The 19,067-nt window shown below is 34.2% G+C and overlaps 1 protein-coding gene across 4 annotated transcripts in view; it reads left to right on the forward strand.

The window, feature by feature from the left end:
* OSBPL1A (oxysterol binding protein like 1A) overlaps window positions 1-19,067 on the forward strand; it is a 269,237-nt gene that overhangs the window by 28,547 nt on the left and 221,623 nt on the right. The window lies entirely within an intron of this gene.

Below are 19,067 nucleotides of genomic sequence, written 5' to 3' on the forward strand. Positions count from 1 at the left end.
ACATGTGTATATAATGAAAATATGAACCTTCCAAATGTGAAAACATTTGAAGAGGACATGATTTTGATATTGTATATTATACCTAAAAATTAAAAATAAGGGTTGTTTTTTACAGAAGGGAAATAATTCTTTTTTTTTTTTTAAGATTTTTTTATAGCTTTTTTTATTGACAAAACATGTGCATGGGTAATTTTTCAACATTGTCCCTTGCCCCACTTTTGTTCCAACTTTTCCCTTCCTTCCCTCCACCCCCTTCCCTAGATGGCAGGTAGTCTCATACATGTTAAACATGTTAAAGTATATCCTAGATACAATATATGTGTACAGATCCATACAGTTCTCTTGTTGCACAAGAAAAATCAGATTCAGAAGGTAAAAATAACCTGGGAAGAAAAATAAAAATTCAAGTAGTCTACATTCATTTCCCAGTGTTTTTTCTCTGGGTGTAGCTGATTCTGTCCATCATTGATCAATTGGAATTGAATTGGATCTTCTTATTGTAGAAGGTATCCACTTCCATCAGAATACATCCTCATACAGTATCGTTGTTGAAGTATATAATGATCTCCTGGTTCTGCTCATTTCACTTAGCATCAGTTCAAGTAAGTCTCTCCAAGCCTCTCTGTATTCATCCTGCTTGTCATTTCTTACAGAACAATAATATTCAATAACATTCATATACCACAATTTACCTAACCATTCTCTAATTGATGGGCATCCATTCATTTTCCAGTTTCTAGCCACTACAAAAAGGGCTGCCACAAACATTTTGACACATACAGATCCCTTTAGAAGGGAATAATTCTTAAGCAGATTCATTAGTCTGAACTGTTATTTTGTAGAGTTAGATAATAGTGAAGTTAAAGGACCTTAGAATTTGTTTAATTTGGCCTTTCAGTTAATGCAAGAATCATGTCTGTTAGCAACTATGACAGATAATCATTAAGTCTAAATATTTCTAATGATCAAGAGCTTACTTCCTTTTTGGGCACCACCAGCCATTGTTAGGATAGTGCTCTACCATTTCACATCTACACACCACTTTGGCTTTGAGGTCGCTGTCTGAAAATGGCACTTTGTAGACGTAATCTGACTATTCCTATATGCATCTATATATGTACTGATGAGGCTTGTATTTTTCTAGTAAAATTAGTACTACTGATTTCTAATCATTAAGTTCTGGGTAAAACCAGAGAAAAATAATTAACCTAATTCTGACTGTCATAATGAACTCTGCCTTAGCTACAATTGTAGTTCTAATTGCCTTTTTTTTTTTTTTTATTATTATCATTATAGCTTTTTATTTACAAGATCTATGCATGGGTAATTTTTCAGCATTGACAGTTGCAAATCCTTTTGTTCCAACTTTTCCCCTCCTTCCCCTCCCCCCTTCCCCCAGATGGCAGGTTGACCAATCAATACATGTTAAATATGTTAAAGTATAAGTTAAATACAATATATGTATACATGTCCAAACAGTTATTTTGCTGTATAAAAAGAGTCAGACTTTGAAATAGTGTACAATTAGCCTGTGAAGGAAATCAAAAATGCAGGCATATAAAAATAGAGGGATTGGGAATTCTATGTAATGGTTCATACTCATTTCCCAGAGTTCTTTTGCTGGGTGTAGCTGGTCCAATTCATTACTGCTCTATTGGAAGTGATTTGGATCATCTCATTGCTGAAGATGGCCATGTCTATCATAATTGATCATCATATAATATTATTGTTGAAGTATATAATGATCTCCTGGTCATTTCACTCAGCATCAGTTTGTGTAAGTCTCTCCAGGACTTTCTGAAATTGTCCTGCTGGTCATTTCTTACAGAACAATAATATTCCATAACATTCACATGCCACAGTTTACCCAACTATTCTCCGATTGATGGGCATCCACTCAGTTTCCAATTTCTGGCCACTACAAATAAGGCTGCCACAAACATTCTTGCAAATACAGGTCTCTTTCCCTTCTTTAAGATCTCTTTGGGATATAAGCCCACTCATTGCCTTCTGATTGCTGCAACTCTACCTATACTTAGAAAAATCTAACCTCTATGAGTGTGGATTTGATCCCCTAGGCTCCACCTAACTCCCATTCTCAATAAAATGTTCTTTCTTATATTAAGGGCATTTTAACTCTTTTTTCTATGTTTTATTTTCTATGATAATGTAGAATACATTTATTCACTTTTTTACATGGCAGTCCTTCAGATTTTTGAAGATAATTACCATATTGACCTGGGAAGTTAGGTGGTGGAGTAGATAGGGTGACAGGTCTAGAGTCAGGAAGGCTCATCTTTTTTCTAAGTTCAAGTCTCAGACATTGTCATCAGCTTCAAATACTTCAAATACTTACTAGCTGAATGATCCTGGACAAGTCATTTAACTCTGTTTATCTTTGTTCTTCATCTGTAAAATGAAATGTAGAAGGAAATTACAAATCACTACAAGGTTTTTGTCTAGAAAACTCCAAATAGAGTAAAAAAGAATTAGATATGATTGAAACAATTGAACAGCAATGTCATATTGATTTATGATTTCATATATTGAGAAAATTATTCCTCTTAACTTATAAGAGATTTTATGCCTAATTTATATTTACACATATACATGTGTGTATTTATAAGTGTACACATACACACACACATACATATATACATATACTCAATACTCAGAAGCCTCACTCAATACTCACTCAATGTACACTTTTTGAAAGCATTAATGCTGGAAAATGTACATAATATTAGGGAATTGAATATATTGAGTAATGAAGACATTTTTCAGAAATGAATATTTGACTGCCACTTCCTCCTAATGCATATAAAAGAAATGTATTAAATTAATTCCTCAGTGGATAGAGTACTGGACTTGGAATCAGGAAGATGAGTTCAGATTTTGCCTCAGACACTTACCAAGTGTAAGACACCCTGAGCAAATAATTTTTTTATTTATTTTATATATATATATATATCTATATATATCTATATATATATATATATATATATTTTTTTTTTTTTTTTTTTTTTTTTGGCTGAGGCAATTGGGGTTAAGTGACTTGCCCAGGGTCACACAGCTAAGAAGTGTTAAGTATTTGAGGCTAGATTTGAACTCACGTCCTCCTGTCTTCAGGGCTGGTGCTTTATCCACTGCGCCACCTAGCTGTCCCCTTGAGCAAATCTTTTAACCTCTCATCCTGTATTTCCTCATCTGTAAAATGGGGATAATTATAGCTTCTGTATGTCAGTGTTGTTGTGAGGATATAATGAAGTAATTTTGTAAAATTTACAAACCTTACAGTACTATATAAATGTTGGTTTTTATTATTATACCAGATATTAATGCCCTAAAAAATTCTAATAACCTTATGTTTCCTTATTAGACTTGGTATATGACTAGTATTCAACAACAATAAGTATTTATCATTTGCTTCAGATGCTAATAGTCAACATTCAGGATTAATACAATTATATGAAAACTGACTCTTGTGATGTTAATAGTTTATAAGATTGATCAGGTTAGTTGCTGCCTTTTCTCTACCATCTTGTTCAGTGGTCTTTTCTCAATCCTCATTTTCCTAAATCTACTTTGAAATACTTATGCGATTTATCTGTGAAATATTTGTGGGTGAGTAGTAGTATAGAATGATGGATGGAAAGGTGACTTTGATAGCAGGAAGACCTTGTTTCAAATTCTATGACACATATACTATGTAATTATGGGAAAGTCACATTATTTAGAAGTAACTTGGCCTAGACAACTAAGATAATAATAAAGATAACAAAGCTGCAGATTTGGTGCAAACATATATTGGTAGAGTTTCTCTTCACCTGGAAGTTTACTGCATTAATGGATTTACATCAGTCTATTTATTTGTGAATAATTTTTGTTAAAAATGCTTTGCCAAAATTTAAATAGCTGTGTGTGTGTGTGTGTCTGTGTCTTGTGTAGTGCTAACTGATTTCTTTATAGTAAACTTGTCAAAAGAAGAAGTTTAGTCTGCTATGACTTGATGAAGCCTTGTTGCTCAGTGTGATCCTTGTCCTTTTTTCCTAGATTTTTCACTAATTATTTCTTTAATAGTCTGTTCCTTTTTGAAAATTGAACTTTTTACATTGTTAAATCCCATGTGACCTAGTGTGGGGAGTGTCATGCTTCAATGCTTCGAAACAAGAGGATTTAATTCACATCCTAACTCCTCTGACCCTCATAGCAATACTTACTTCTTAGGGTTGTTGAGAGGACAAAATGAGCTCCTTAATAGGAGCTTGCAAATAATCTTGCAAAGCTTAAAGTGATGTGTAAATGCTATCATTTATTACTGTCATATCCCAAAGTCTTTCAAAGGTCATTGATAGTGACTCAGTAATCATACCTGTAATTTCTTTATTCCTCAGACATGGAGTTCCCATTTGGCCAAGTGACTTCCATCTCATCTACCCTCTCTCTATTCATCTAGGATATCAGCTTTCTGTTAATTCTTTTGATATTGTTCTTTCCTGTCCAAATGTTTTCCTTGGCAGAAAAAACAGAAGCAAAAGAAATGTTTTTAACCCTCCCACCCACTCTCAAAAGTGCTGTCCCTGGTGTGATCTCTGTCTTTTTCCATACCATTCCTTATGCTTTTTGTTGGCCTCCGTTTTCCTTACCATTTGTTATTCCCATTACTACGTTGCTTTGTTCATCAGTATATCTCTTTAAATTATAATTTCTCTTTAAATTCCAATGGTTTTTTTAGAAAGTTCTTCCTTTTCCTTATCTATATTTAGATAGACTCATCCTCGTATAGCAGGTACAATCTGTTTTTCAGGACTGCCTGAAATTGTTCAGGCTTGATATACATCTTTCCAAAGAATGATAGAAATAGAGCTAGAAGGAACCTTAGAGGTCATATCGTTTATTTTTCGATTTTATAGATCTGGAAAATGAGGCCCTACTGGCGCCACTGGGACTTGCCCAGAGTCACAGAGGTAGTGACAGAGAAAGGATTAGAGCCCAGTTGCTCTGACTCCAAAGTCAATGCTCTTTCCTTTGTACAATATGTTTATAGTTGTTTTCTACTGGGTAAGCATAGGTTCATCTCTAGATCAACACATATTTGCAAATGCCAAGATGAAATATCAAAATTGGATTTTGTCCTCTTCTCCAGAAAATATTTCTTGACATTTGAAGCTTGTTTTCTATTATTCTGCCTTACTAAAGAGCATAGTAGAGGTAGAGAAGACTGCAGGGGCCATTTGATCCAACTTATTTTACAGATGAGGAAACTGATGGCCAGGAAAATTATAAGACTTGTCTGACACAGATAGTATCCTAGAAGATGAAAAATAATTATTTATTTTTTTTCAATTCCAGTATATTTTATTATCTACCACATTCATAGTTAGCAAATCAAATGTATAAATAATTCCAAATAACTAAACCAGAATTGAAATTTACTAAAATCTTATGAATTTATGAATGTTATTTTAAAATATAATAACATTTGTCAAGCCATCTTCCCAAAGGAAATCAAAACTCATACATCTCCTCCTCGGTTTGTAATGTAGAGTTAAATTAGAAGAACTGTTTTAACATGTAACCAACCCTAGGTAATTGAATACTTTTAAATTGCTTTGTCTTTTGTTCACTCTTTTAAGTTCTTTTTTTTGTTTGTTTGTTTCTCCCTTTATTACTGAGTTTTGAACCGTTTTCATTTTATATTTAACTATGGAATGGTAGAGTGTTCTGAATCTGTACTGAGGTTTTGATGGACATGGGAAAGTAATAGTAGAAGTAGTAGTATAAGACAGGCTTTGAGATATAGACTTTAAGTTTCCTCTTTCAGCCCCTACTCTCACTGGCAGGCTGGGTCCTCAGAAAGCAGCTAGCTATTTCTCTTCTCAGGCAAGGTCATAGAAGTAATCTTGAACGTTGAGATTGGTTTTTTCCTACCATAATTTATAAGCCCACAAGTGTGATTTCCATTTATTAAGTATATCCATCAGCCAGTCAGACTTAATTAACTTTGAGAAGTAAATATTTACTGAGCTAGAAGAGTACTGAAGATGTTCCCCAAGTAGGGGAACAAATATTTCTAAAGTCTAGGGAGAAATGGATTCTGGCTTATTAAAGAACATATGTGACACAGGAGTAAATGACAGCTTCTCCTTGCTGAAAGTCCTTTATTCTTCTTTTTGGGATCCTCACAAAGTTCTTTTGGGGTATATTATAGCTTTCTTCTGGGTTCCTTGTAAAAACTTGAAACTACCTTTTTTTCAGGCTATGTCAACTTTTAACAACAGATACTGTCATCAGCCAGTGCTAACTCGGGACGCTTTTGCTGTCACAGGTGGAAGCCTCAAATTTTTCAACCTTTTGAAGTTCACAAATTTGTCAGTAGAGAGTGGAAGAAGGCTGGCTGGGTGGGGAGGAGAAGGATGAGACCAAGGCTCACCTTACCCAAATAATTTTATATAGGGGCTTGACTAAATCTCTTCACTACTATTAGATTGACCCACTACTATAATTTCTTGTTCAGTTGTTTTTCAGTCATGTCTGACTTTTGGTGACCCCATTAAGGCTTATCTTGGCCAAGGATATTAGAGTGATTTGCCATTTAACAGATAAGGAAATTGAGGCAAACAGTGTTAAGTGACTTGCCCAGAGTCACACAGCTGGTAAGTATCTGAGGCCAGATTTGAACTTGGGAAACTGAATCTTCTTAAATCCAAGTGTAAGAGTTAAAAAGCCTCTAGGAGCAAGGAATGCTGTTCAAGGCATGTGGGAGGACCTGAGGGATGAGAGGTACAAAGGCACAGGTGAGTTCTTATCCCCAAAACTGGAGTCTTTGGGTTTGTCAAACACTAGATTATTAAAGTTATTGACTGTTTTGTCCTTTGAATCTAACCTATTCCATTGATCAACTAGTCTATTTCTTAGCCAATACCAAATGGGTTTGGTAACCACTGTTTTTATAATATAATTTTGGATCTGGTACTGCTAGGCCACCTTCCTTTGATTTTTTTTTTTCGTTAATTCCCTTGAAATTCTTGACCTTTTGTTTTTCCATATGAACTTTGTTATTATTTTTTCTAGGTCATTAAAATAGTTTTTTGGGAGTCTGATTGGTATAGCGCTAAATAAATAGATTAGATAGTATTGTCATCTTTATTATATTTGCTCGCCCTAACCAAGAGCATTTCATATTTTTCCAGTTGGTTAGATCAGACTTAATTTGTGTGGATAAAGTTTTTGATTTTTCCCTTGGCAGATAGATTCGTAAATATTTTATACTATGGGTAGTTACTTTAAATGGAATTTCTCTTTGTAACTCTAACTGTTGTGGTTTGTCTTTACAATATTGTTGTCATATAACTTGTTTTCCTGGTTCTGTTCCTTTACATTAGTTCATATAAATCTCCCCATGTTTCTCTGACGACATCCCTTTTATTATTTCTTATAGCACAATATTCCATCATATTCATATGCCATAACTTGTTTGACCATTCCTCAGTTGATGAGTATAACTTCAGATTCACATTCTTTGTCACCTCAAAGAAAGCTATAAATATTTTTGTACATCATTAGAATTTGTTTTTACTTAGGAGAGGTCTCAGTATGTGTCTTCTTTTTAGCTCCCCCTTTGTCTTCCCTGTTGAGTGAAATAATTTTTGTACTCAACTATATGCGTGTATGTATATTCTTCCCTTCTTTTCTTTGACCACTTCTGTCATCTCCATCTTGTTTTTATAAATTTCTATTTGCACTTCCTCATTATATGAGATAATTATCTGTAACTTTCGTTTCCCTTTGTGTAGAGGGTTAAAACTCCAAAAAGGTATGCTTAAATCACACAATAGAGCACTTAAGGCTAATTACCTATTACCTAGAGACAGTGATTCTATTAGCATATGTTTGGAGAAATGGCTCTTCTCACCGTTGGTGCTTGCTGAATGTTTGGTGTTAAGATAATCAGAGGCAAGGATTTGAGGGTGAAGGGAAAGAGGCAGAGTACTTGGTGGCAGGAGGAGGAGAGTTTACCTGCCTCCTTCACTTCTCCCCCTAAAGACCAAGGACTTTAATTTATCCTGACTCTGGCTGACACCGAGGCCATCCAGAGAGCTAGTCTGTACTCTACACCTTTGTTCCTTTATCCTTATGTATTCTTCTTCCTCTCTCTTTTCATTTTTTTTCTTAAGATCATTAAAATATAACAGAATCTTTCCTAGTCTCTCCCTATAACTCTTGATGATGATAGACTTTGAGGAAATACATGATAATATTTTCCATAAAAGAATGTAAAAAATGTATCCTTATTTACTCTTATATGACTGCTTGTTCATATATTTATCTTTTTATATTTTTCTTAGCTTCTGTGTTTGAATGTTAGAGTTTTGGTATAGCTTTGGTTTCTTCATTAGAAATGCTTGAAAGCTCTCTTCTCCGTGAAAGGTTTATTTTTCACCCTATAGTTTTACTAGTTAAGTGATTCTAGTTACCTATTATTTTTTGTCTTTGGGAATACATATTCTAAATCATTTTTCCTTTAAAGTGGTGGCTACAAAATTGTGTGGACACAATTCTTCTGATTGCTTGTAGTATTTTTTTTTCCTTTGACCTGGGAGCTCTAGTTTTGGGTATGTTATTCCTAGGAATTTTCATTTTGGGATTTCAAAAGATAGATTCTCTCTACTTTTAAGATGTCTTTTTAAGACATCCTGTAAATAGGATGTCTAGGCTCATTTTTGATTATGTCTTTTACATAGTCCATTGATTATTAAATATCTTCTCTTTGATATATTTTCTAAATCAATTGCTTTTGCTATGAGAGACCCTGTATTTTCTTTTTTTTTTTTTTTTCATCACCTTTAATCTACTACCAGACTTAGTTTATTTGGATAACTTCTCTTTTTTTCTGTTTTCTTTTTAAAATTTTCAGTAGTATTTTATTTCTCCAAATACATGTAAAATTACTTTTCTTTTCTTTTCTCTTTATAACTTTTTATTGACAGAACCCATGCCAGGATAATTTTTTACAACATCCCTTGCACTCACTTCTGTTCTGGTTTTTCCCCTCCCTCCTTCCACCCCCTCCCCCAGATGGCAAGCAGTCCTATACATGTTAAATAGGTCACAGTAGATCTTAGATACAATATATGTGTTCAGAACCAAACAGTTCTCTTGTTGCTCAGGGAGAATTGGATTTAGAAGGTATAAATAACCCGGGAAGAAAAACAAAAATGCAAGCAGTTTACATTCATTTCCTAGTGTTCTTTCTTTGGGAGTAACTGCTTCTTTCCATCCTTGATCAATTGAAACTGAGTTAGATCTTCTCTTTGTCTAAGAAATCCACTTCCATCAGAATATATCCTCATATGGTATCGTTGTTGAGGTATATAATGATCTCCTGGTTCTGCTCATTTCACTTAGCATCAGTTCATGTAAGTCTCGCCAATCCTCTCTGTATTCATCCTGCTGGTTGTTTCTTACAAAACAATAATATTCCATAACATTCATATGCCACAATTTACTCAACCATTCTCCAATTGATGGGCATCCATTCATTTTCCAGCTTCTAGTCACTACAAACAGGGCTGCCACAAACATTTTGGCACATACAGGTCCCTTTCCCTTCTTTAGTATCTCTTTGGGGTATAAGCCCAGTAGAAACACTGCTGGATCAAAGGGTATGCACAGTTTGATAACTTTTTGAGCAAAGTTCCAAATTGCTCTCCAGAATGGCTGGATGTGTTCACAATTCCACCAACAATGTATCAGTGTCCCTGTTGTCCCACATCCCCTCCAGCATTCCGCATTATCTTTCCCTGTCATTCTGAATCCAGTTGGTGGTTATGCAGAGTTGTCTTAATTTGCATTTCTTTGATCAATAGTGATTTCGAACACTCTTTCATATGAGTGGAAATACAGTTTCAATTTCATCATCTGAAAATTGTCTGTTCATGTCCTTTGACCATTTATCAATTTAAGAATGGCTTGATTTCTTATAAATTAGAGTCAATTCTCTATACATTTTGGAAATGAGGCCTTTATCAGAACCTTTAACTGTAAAATGTTTTTCCCAGTTTATTGTTTCCCTTCTAATCTTGACTGCATTAGTTTTTTGTACAAAACTTTTATTTTCTATTTTGTAGTCAAAGTGATCTTAGTTCTTCTTTGTTCTAAATTCTTTCCCTTGGTCAGAGGTAAACTATCCTATCTCTTCCAATTTTTTATAATCTCTTCTTTTCCCTAGGTCTGAACCCATTTTGACCTTATCTTGGTGTTGGTGTTAAGTGCTCATCCTAGTTTTTAATATAATTTATTTTCCACAATTTTGTCAAATAATGCACTCATCCAAAAACTGGGGTCTTTGGGTTTTTCAAACCTAAAATTAAAGTTATTGGCTGTTTTGTCCTTTGAACCTACCCTATTCCATTGATCAACTAGTCTGTTTCTTAGCCAATACAAGACGGTTTTTTGTTTTGTTTTATTTTGTTTTTATTTAATAGCCTTTTCTTTACAGGTTATATGTATGGGTAACTTTACAGCATTAACAATTGCCAAACCTCTTGTTTCAGTTTTCATCTCTTACCCCCCACCCCTCCCTAGATGGCAGGATGACCATAGATGTTAAATATATTAAAATATAAATTAAGATACAAATAAGTATTAAAAACGTTATTTTTAAAAAGGGAAATCGTCTGAAATTTTACAATTACTTGGGAAGGAAATCAAAAAATTCAGGTGGGCATAGATATAGGGATTAAATTCAATGTAATGGTTTTTTGTCATCTCCCCAGGTTCTTTCTCTGGGCGTGGCAGTTCAGTTCATTTTCTCCTTGGAAAGTTTGGTTGATCCATTTTGGAGGTGGCCAGGTCCATCAGAACTAATACCAGATGGTTTTAATAACCTCTGCTTTATAATATAATTTTAGATCTGGTACAGCTAGGCCACCTTCATTTGAATTTTTTTTTCATTAATTCCCTTGAAATTCTTGACCTTTTGTTTTCCATATGACTTTCTTTTTTTTCTAGGTCATTAAAATGTTTTTGGGGTCATTGGTATAGCCTAAATAAATAATTAGTTTAAATAGTATTTATCTTTATTATTTTTTGCCCAATCAAAGGGTTTAATATTTTCAGTTTTAGATCAGACTTAATTTGTTGGGAAAGTGTTTTTGTAGTTTTGCTCATAAAGTTTTGTTTTCCCGCGATAATTCCTAAATATTTTATACAATCAGTTTCTTTAAATGGAATTTCTTTTGTAACTCTAAATGTTGGTTTTGTTAGTGGTATATAAAATTGATGACTCAGTGGGTTTATTTGTATCCAACCTTTTTAAGGTGTGGATTGTTTCTAATAACTTTTTTAGTAAATCTTGGGGTTCTCAGTATACCATTTATCATCAAAAGGTGATAATTTGGTTTCTTCATTTTATTCTTATTCCTTTAATCTCTTTCTCAACTCTTATTCCCAAATAGCAGTTCTAATCAATTTAAATAAATCGTGATAGTGGGACCTTTTTCCTCCATTTTTTGGAATGTTTGCAGTTTGTCCCCATTAATTGCTGCTCACTGCTGGTCTTAAATGATCTCTGATTATTTTAAGGAAAAGTCCATTTTATTCCCATACTCTCAAGTGTTTTTAAAGGAATGGATGTTGGATTTATCAAATACTTTTCTGCATCTATTGGATGATTATGGTTTTGTTACTTTGGTTATTAATTGGCCAATTAAAGATGTTTTCCTAATATTGAACCAGCCCTGCAATCCTGGTATAAATCCTACTTGATCATGGTGTATTATCCTGGGGATGATTTTCTGTAGTTTTGCTAATATTTTATTTAAGATTTTAGCATAATATTCTTGGGAAATGGTCTATAATTTTCTTTCTCTGTTTTCACCTACCTGGTTTAGGTATCAGTATCATGTCTGTGTCATAAAAGGAATTTGGTAGGACTCCTTCATTCCCTATTTTTTCAAATATTTAAAAACATTGGGACTAATTTTTTTTAAATGTTTTAAAATTCATGTAAATCCACCTGGTCCCTGGGGTTTTTTAAGGGAGTTGATTAATAGCTTCTTCTATTTCTTTTTTCGAAATGGGAAATTTTTAAGCAATTTATTTCCTCCTCTGATAATCGGAAGTATTTTTTTGGGAGGTGTCATCCATTTAACAGATTATCAAATTTATTGGCATAAAAGTTGGGAAATTAACTCCTTATTATTTCTTTAATTTCCTCTTCATTGGTGGAAAGTTCTCCTTTTTCATTTTTAAAGACTACTAATTTTTTTCCTCTCCCTTTTTCTAATCAATTTCCAAAAGGTTTATCAATTTTATTGGTTTTCATAAAACCAATTCTCAGTTTTTTATTATTCAATGTTTTTTTCTTTCCATATTATTCATTTCTCCTTTTAATTTTAAATTTCAAGTTTGTTTTGATTGGGGTTTTAATTTGGTATTTTTTTGCTTTTTTTGCAAGAATTATTGATTTTTCTCTTTCACTGTTTTATTCAAGTAAGCCTCAAGGATATAAAATTTTCCCTTATTACCACTTTGGCTGCATCCCACAAATTTTGTTGATGTTCCCTTGTCATTATCTTGAGTAAATTATTAATTTTATAATTTGCTGTTTCATTAATCATTCTTTAAGATGAGATTATTTAGTTTAATTTTTTGGTCTATTTTTTTTTCTTTTTGTTGAATTAGTTTTTTTGCATTTGATCTGAAAGAAATTGTTTACTTTTCTGCTTTCCTCATTAATTTGGGGTTTTTTAATGTCCAATATATGGCAATTTTGTGTAGGTTCCATGAACTGCAGAAGAAAAATATTCCTTCCTGTCACCATTCAGTTTTCTCCGGTCTATCCTTTTTTTTCTAATATTCTTTTATTTTTTCTTTTTTTTGTTTTGTGTTTGGTTTTCTAAATCTGAGGTGCAAGATTGAGTCTCCCATATTAGTTTTGCTGTCTTTTCTTCTGCCTCTCTTAACTTCTCTAGTAAGTTGATGCTATACCACTTGGTGCATATATTTTAATACTGATATTGCTTCATTGTCTATAGTCCCTTTGCAAGATATAGTTTTTCCTTATCTCTTTTAATTTGATCAATTTTTTTGCTTAATCAGAAAGGATGGCTCCCCTCTTTTTTTACTTCACCTGAAGCATTTAGATTCTGCTCACCTTTTATCTTTCTCTGTATGTATCTCCCCTTTTTAAATGTGTTTCCTGTAAACAACATATTGTAGGGTTCTGACTTTTGATCCAGTCCTTATCTGCCTCCTCTTTATGGGAGGTTCATCCACCACATTTCGTTAAAATTACTAATTCTGTGTTTCCCCATCCTAATTTCCCAGTTTGCTTTTCTTTTTTCTTGCCTCCTTCTCCCTTCCCTAGTATTAAAACTTTTGGTCCCCTTGGGTCAAGCTCTCCCTCTTAGTATCCCTTCCTCCTCCTTTGGATCCCCTCCCCTTTTTGCCCTTCCCTTTTCTCTTTTCCTTTTCCTTTTCCTCTCCCCTTTTTAATGGTGAGAGATTCTCTAAAACAAATTGTCAATTTTTCCTCTTTGGAATCGTGGGAGTAAGTTCCCACAAATTTCCTACCCCTCTCAAGTTCCCTCAGATAGTGGTTTCCTTTGCCTTCTTCATGTAGTTTCCCTCTTTTTTCTCCCCTTTTCTCCTTCCTCTTTCCATTTCTACTTCCCTTTTTATGTTATATCGGTAAAATCAAATTATACATGTTTTTTTGTAATACAACAAAATACAGTTTTAGGTTTTTACCTTTTCTACTTCTCTTGGGTCCTTTTTAGAATCAAATTTTTTTGTTTAGTCTGGTTTTCCTTAGAAACAGATGGAATTTCTGTTTCATTTATCCATCTTCTTTCATGGAAAAAATGCTCAGCTTAGCTGGGTAGTTTATTCTTGGCTGCATTCAAGTTCTTTTTTGTTTAAATATCAAATTCAGGCCTTTGGGTCCAATGTTGGGGCAGTCAGATCTTGTGATCCTTATTTAGCACCCCGGGTATTTGAACTTTTTCCGGCTGTTTAAAATTTTTCTTTATCTGAAAATTCGAGTTTGGACAATTTCCTTGCGTCTTTATTTTGGGGTCTTTTTCAGAAAGGTGTTATGCATTCTTTCACACCTATTTTACCTTCTGGATCTTTACTTCTGGGCAGTTCTCTTTGATGATTTCCTGTAAAATGGTATCGGCTCTTTTTTCATCATGATTTTTGGATGGTCCATATCCTCAGTTATCTCCTAGATCTATTTTTCCAGGTCTTTGTTTTCCAAGTAAGTTTTGACATTTTTCCAATCTTTCTTTTTTTTTGGTTTTGCTTGATTTCTTCCTGTCTCAATGAATCAGTCTTTCTATTGTTCAGTTCTGATTTTTTTATGAGTTATTTTCTTGATTGCTTTTTTTTCTTTTTTTATTGTCAATTGGGTTTTTAAATGAATTGTTTGCTCTATGATTTTTTCATTTCACTAATTTTTTTTAATGGTTATTTTTTTTTCAATTCACAAATTCTGTTCCCTGCACTTCTTGGGGTTTTACCTTTTTCAATTCACATTTCAGGAAGTTGTTTTCTTTTTCCAGTTTATCAATTTTTTTTTTTAGTGGTTTTTGTCTTTTCTGTCTCTTTACATGCTTCTCTTTCCTTTTCCCCATTTTTTTTTTAATTTGTCTTTTAGGTTTTTAATAGTCTTTTCTAGGAGGCCTTTTGTATTGGGGAACAATTGTCTGGAGTGTCTGCTATTAGTCTCTTCAGGGTTGAAAAGCTATTTCTCTTTCTAAAAAATATCAATCCTCCTTTTATTTTTTTCCTCATTTTTTAAATGTAGGGTCTGCCTTCAGGCCAGGAGGTTCCAGCTTCCTCTGGAGCAGTGAAAGGTGTTGGACGGGAGCTGTCCTGCTGCCCTGTAAAGGGTGCGGTGCTCTGGGAAGGGTTCCCCACCAGGAATCTCAGGCCTGCCAGACAGACTGGGAAATCCCCTGCCAAGAACCACCCTTGTGTGAGATAACAGCTGCCCGGGGCTGGCGGCTGAGCAGTGGGGTTTTAATTCCCAAGCCAAATCCACCCGGGGCGGGGTATTTCAGTTGAGCAGTGAATGGATTTGCAGGGACCTGGAAGTATCTCTGCCTGGGGAAAGCACAGTCCTGCTGGGGAAGTTCTATTGTTCCAGGCAGAGCCCCGCCACTGTGCAGATTAGAGGCTATCCAGGCTGTGCCCCCCTGCCTCTCTGGTTTGTAACTGCCCCTGTAAAATCCCTGAACTGCAGGATGTGGCTGAAGGGCTGCATTACAGTCTGCCTGAGTCACTTCCGGGTTTGAGTGGTTACAGCCAGCTCTTGTTAGGTTCTGGCGTTTTTAAGAGTACCCTCTGTTTTAGGCTTTAATTTCTCTGCCAGTTTACTGCTTTGTAATTAAGGCAGAGCAGTTAGCCTATAGCAGAGTTGTCTCTATAACTTCTCTAGCCACAGAGATTCCCCCCACTCCGGCCCCTGGTCTCAGGAGGCTAGTTTCTCACTGCCTAGTCTGTTCTTGGCCCCTCAGGACAAACCTTTCCTGATGATCTTCCAGATTGACTTCAGCTGGTAAGTTGTATGTTTCTGATCTTCATGAATTTAAGCAGTGAAGAGCTATTTTTGAGGCTAATTAAATAGTTGGTTATGAGGGGAATGAGAGGAGCTAAGAAAGTCGTGTGTGCCTTCTCAGCCATCTTGGCTCCGCCCCCTTGTATTTTCTTTTATATTTTTAGTCTTCTAAGTTTTAATATTTCTTGTTATCCCTTGGTATCATTGGCTTAAATTTGGTCTCTCCAATTTTTCAGAAAGTAAAGGTTTTGTGCTTATTGTCCCAAGCTGTTAATTTTATTCCCCATTTGTTCTTCTATACCTCTCATTTCTTTTTTTTTTTTTAATAGCTTTTTATTGACAAAACATATGCATGGGTAATTTTTCAACATTGCCTCTTGCAAAAACTTCTGTTCCAACTCCCCTCCCCCCCACTCCCTCCCCTAGAAGGCAGGTAGTCTCATATATGTTAAATATATTAAAGTATATATTAAATACAATAAATGTATACATATTTCTACAGTTATCTTGCTTCACAAGAAAAATTGGATTTAGAAAGAAGGTAAAAATAACCTGGGAAGAAAAACAAAAATGCAAGCAAACAATAACAGAATATAAATGCTATGTTGTTGTCCACACTCATTTCCCATGTTATTTTGCTAGGTAGGTATAGCAATCAGATTGATTACTGATCAATTGGAACTGATTTGGATTCTCTCATTGTTGAAGATAGTCATTTCCATCAGAATTGATCCTCATATAGTATTGTGGTTGAACTGTATAATGATCTCCTCATTTCTACTCATTTCACTTAGCATCAGTTCATGTAAGTCTCTCCAAGCCTCTCTGTATTCATCCTGCTGGTCATTTCTTACAGAGCAATAATATTCCATAACATTCATATATCACAATTTACGCAACCATTCTTCAATTGATAGGCATCCATTCAATTTCCAGTTTCTAGCCACTACAAAAAGAGCTGCCACAAACATTTTTGCATATATAGGACCCTTTCCCTTCTTTAATATCTCTTTGGGATATAAGTCCAGTAGTAATACTTCTGGATCAAAGAGGGTATGCACAGCTTGATAATTTTTTGAGGATAGTTCCAAATTGCTCTCCAATAAGGTTGGATCCATTCACAACTCCACCAACAATGCATCAGTGTCCCAGTTTTTCCACATCCCCTTGAACATTTGTCATTTTCATTTCCTGTCATCTTAGCCAGTCTGAGAGCATACCTCTCATACTTTTCCATTTTTTTTCCTGTAGCACTCATTTCATTTGTAAGAACCATTTGATTTTTTTTTTTTAGATTATTGTTTAATGTCCTTCAGGAATTCTAGTTGGATTTGTACACAGGCTGTTTTTCTTTGAGGCTTTGCTTATAGATGTTTTGAAGTCATTCTCTTCTGGTTTTATATCCTGACTTTTCTTGCTTTCATAATAGCTAATGATGGTGGAATTTTTTTTTGGGGGGGGGTGTTGCCCATTGTTCCAGCGTTGGATGTCTTTCAGAGTCTTTTACAGTTGCTCTGAGTTTGGACCAGATGTTAGCCCTAAATTCCACATATGAAGGGAATGTCTGGGCCAGTCATCTTTTTTTTTTTTTTTTTAATCTCTTCTTAATAGTATTTTATTTTTCCAATTACATGTAAAGATAGTTTTCAACATTCATTTTTTTATGACTATGTCTTCCAAATTTTTTTTCTCTTCTTCCCTTATCTTCCCCCTCCTCCAAATAGCAAGCAATCTGAATTAGGTTAAACATGTGCAATCCTTTAAAACTTATTTCTGTATTCGTCACATTATTGAAGAAAAACGAGGCCAAAAGTGGAAAAAAAAAAACACAAGAAAGGAAAAGCAAGCAAACAAAAAAAAAAGTGAAAATACTATTCTTCAATCTACATTCGGTTTCTGTCTCTCTGGATGCAGATAGCATTTTCCATCTCAAGTCTATTGGAATTGTTTTGAATCACCACATTGCTGAGAAGAGGTAAAGCCATCCCAGATGATCATCACACAGTCTTGCTGTTGTTATACACAGTATTGTCCTGGTTCTGCTCACTTCACTTTGCATCTGTTCATATACTTCTTTTCGAACATTTCTGAAATTAGTCTGCTCATCATTTCATTTCTTATGGAACAATAACATTCCATTACATACATATACCATAATTTATTCAGCCATTCTCCAACTGATTGGTATCCACTCAGTTTCCAGTTCCTTACCACTACAAAAAGGGCTGTTACAAACATTTTTGCACATGTGGGTCCATTTCCCTGTTTTATGATCTTTGGGAAGGAGACCCAGTAGAGACACTGCTAGATCAAAGTGTATGCACAGTTTCATATGGCCTTATCTTCTTGCTGCTTTCTTGGAGTGTTGAATATTGTGTTATTCCAGGCTCTTAGAAACAAGTCAGAATGAGAACCTTCAGACTTTCAAGGATCTCAAAGCAGTCTGCTGCATCTGATCTAGGACAAAGTCTAATTGTTGCCTCTCTGCAAGTTTCTGACCTGGATTTGGGTCTGGGCAGTGGAAGACCCTGGAGGCCATGGTCAGAGTGGCAGTATGGTCCAAAGTGATAGTATTGTAAACTTCTAATTCCCTTGATACTCTTGACTTACTGTTTTTCCAGAAGAATTTTGTTATTTTTTTTCTAGCTCTAAAAAATATTTCTGTTAATTTGCATTGAACAAGTAAATTAATATAGGTATAATTGTCATTTTTATTATATTGGCTTGGCCTATAATCATGAGTAATTTATATTTTTTCCAGTTGTTCAGATTGGACTTTATTTGTGGAAAATTGTCTTGTAATTTTCCTATAATACCTAGATTTATCTTGGCAGATAAAACATTCTCATGTGTTTTATATTATCTATAATGATTTTTAATGAAATTTCTTTTTTCTATTTCCTGCTGGTGGACTTTGTTGGTAATTTTTTAAAATGCTGATAATTTATGTAGGTTAATTTTACTTTTAGAAATTTTGTTAAAGTTATTCATTCTTTCAACTAGTATTTTTAGATTTTTTTTTCCCTCTAGGATTCTCCAAGTGCATAACTATATCATTTTCACAGATCCTATGTTTCCTCATCACCTGTTCTAATGTGTTCATTTTCTTTTTTTCTTTTCTCATTGTTATAGCTAGAATTTCTAATACTACATCGAATAATAGTAGTAATATATGGTTATTGCTTCACACTTTGCTTCATACCTGATCTTATTGGGATGGCTTCTAATTTATCTTCATTATAGATAATGATTTCTGATGGTTTTAGATAAAGATTACTTATTTTAAGTAAAGCTCCTTTAATTCCTATGCTTTCTACTTTTTAAAAATAGAAATGATTTTGTCCAAAGCTTATTCTGTATCTATTGAGATAATTTTATGATTTTTGTTAGTTTTTTTATTGATATAGTGAGTTATGCCAATAGTTCTAATATTGAACTAGCCCTGAATTCCTAGGATAAATTTCACTAGGTCATAGTGTATGATCTTTGTGGTATATTG

This window comes from Sarcophilus harrisii, chromosome 1, assembly GCF_902635505.1.
Source record: "Sarcophilus harrisii chromosome 1, mSarHar1.11, whole genome shotgun sequence".
Taxonomy (NCBI): domain Eukaryota; kingdom Metazoa; phylum Chordata; class Mammalia; order Dasyuromorphia; family Dasyuridae; genus Sarcophilus; species Sarcophilus harrisii.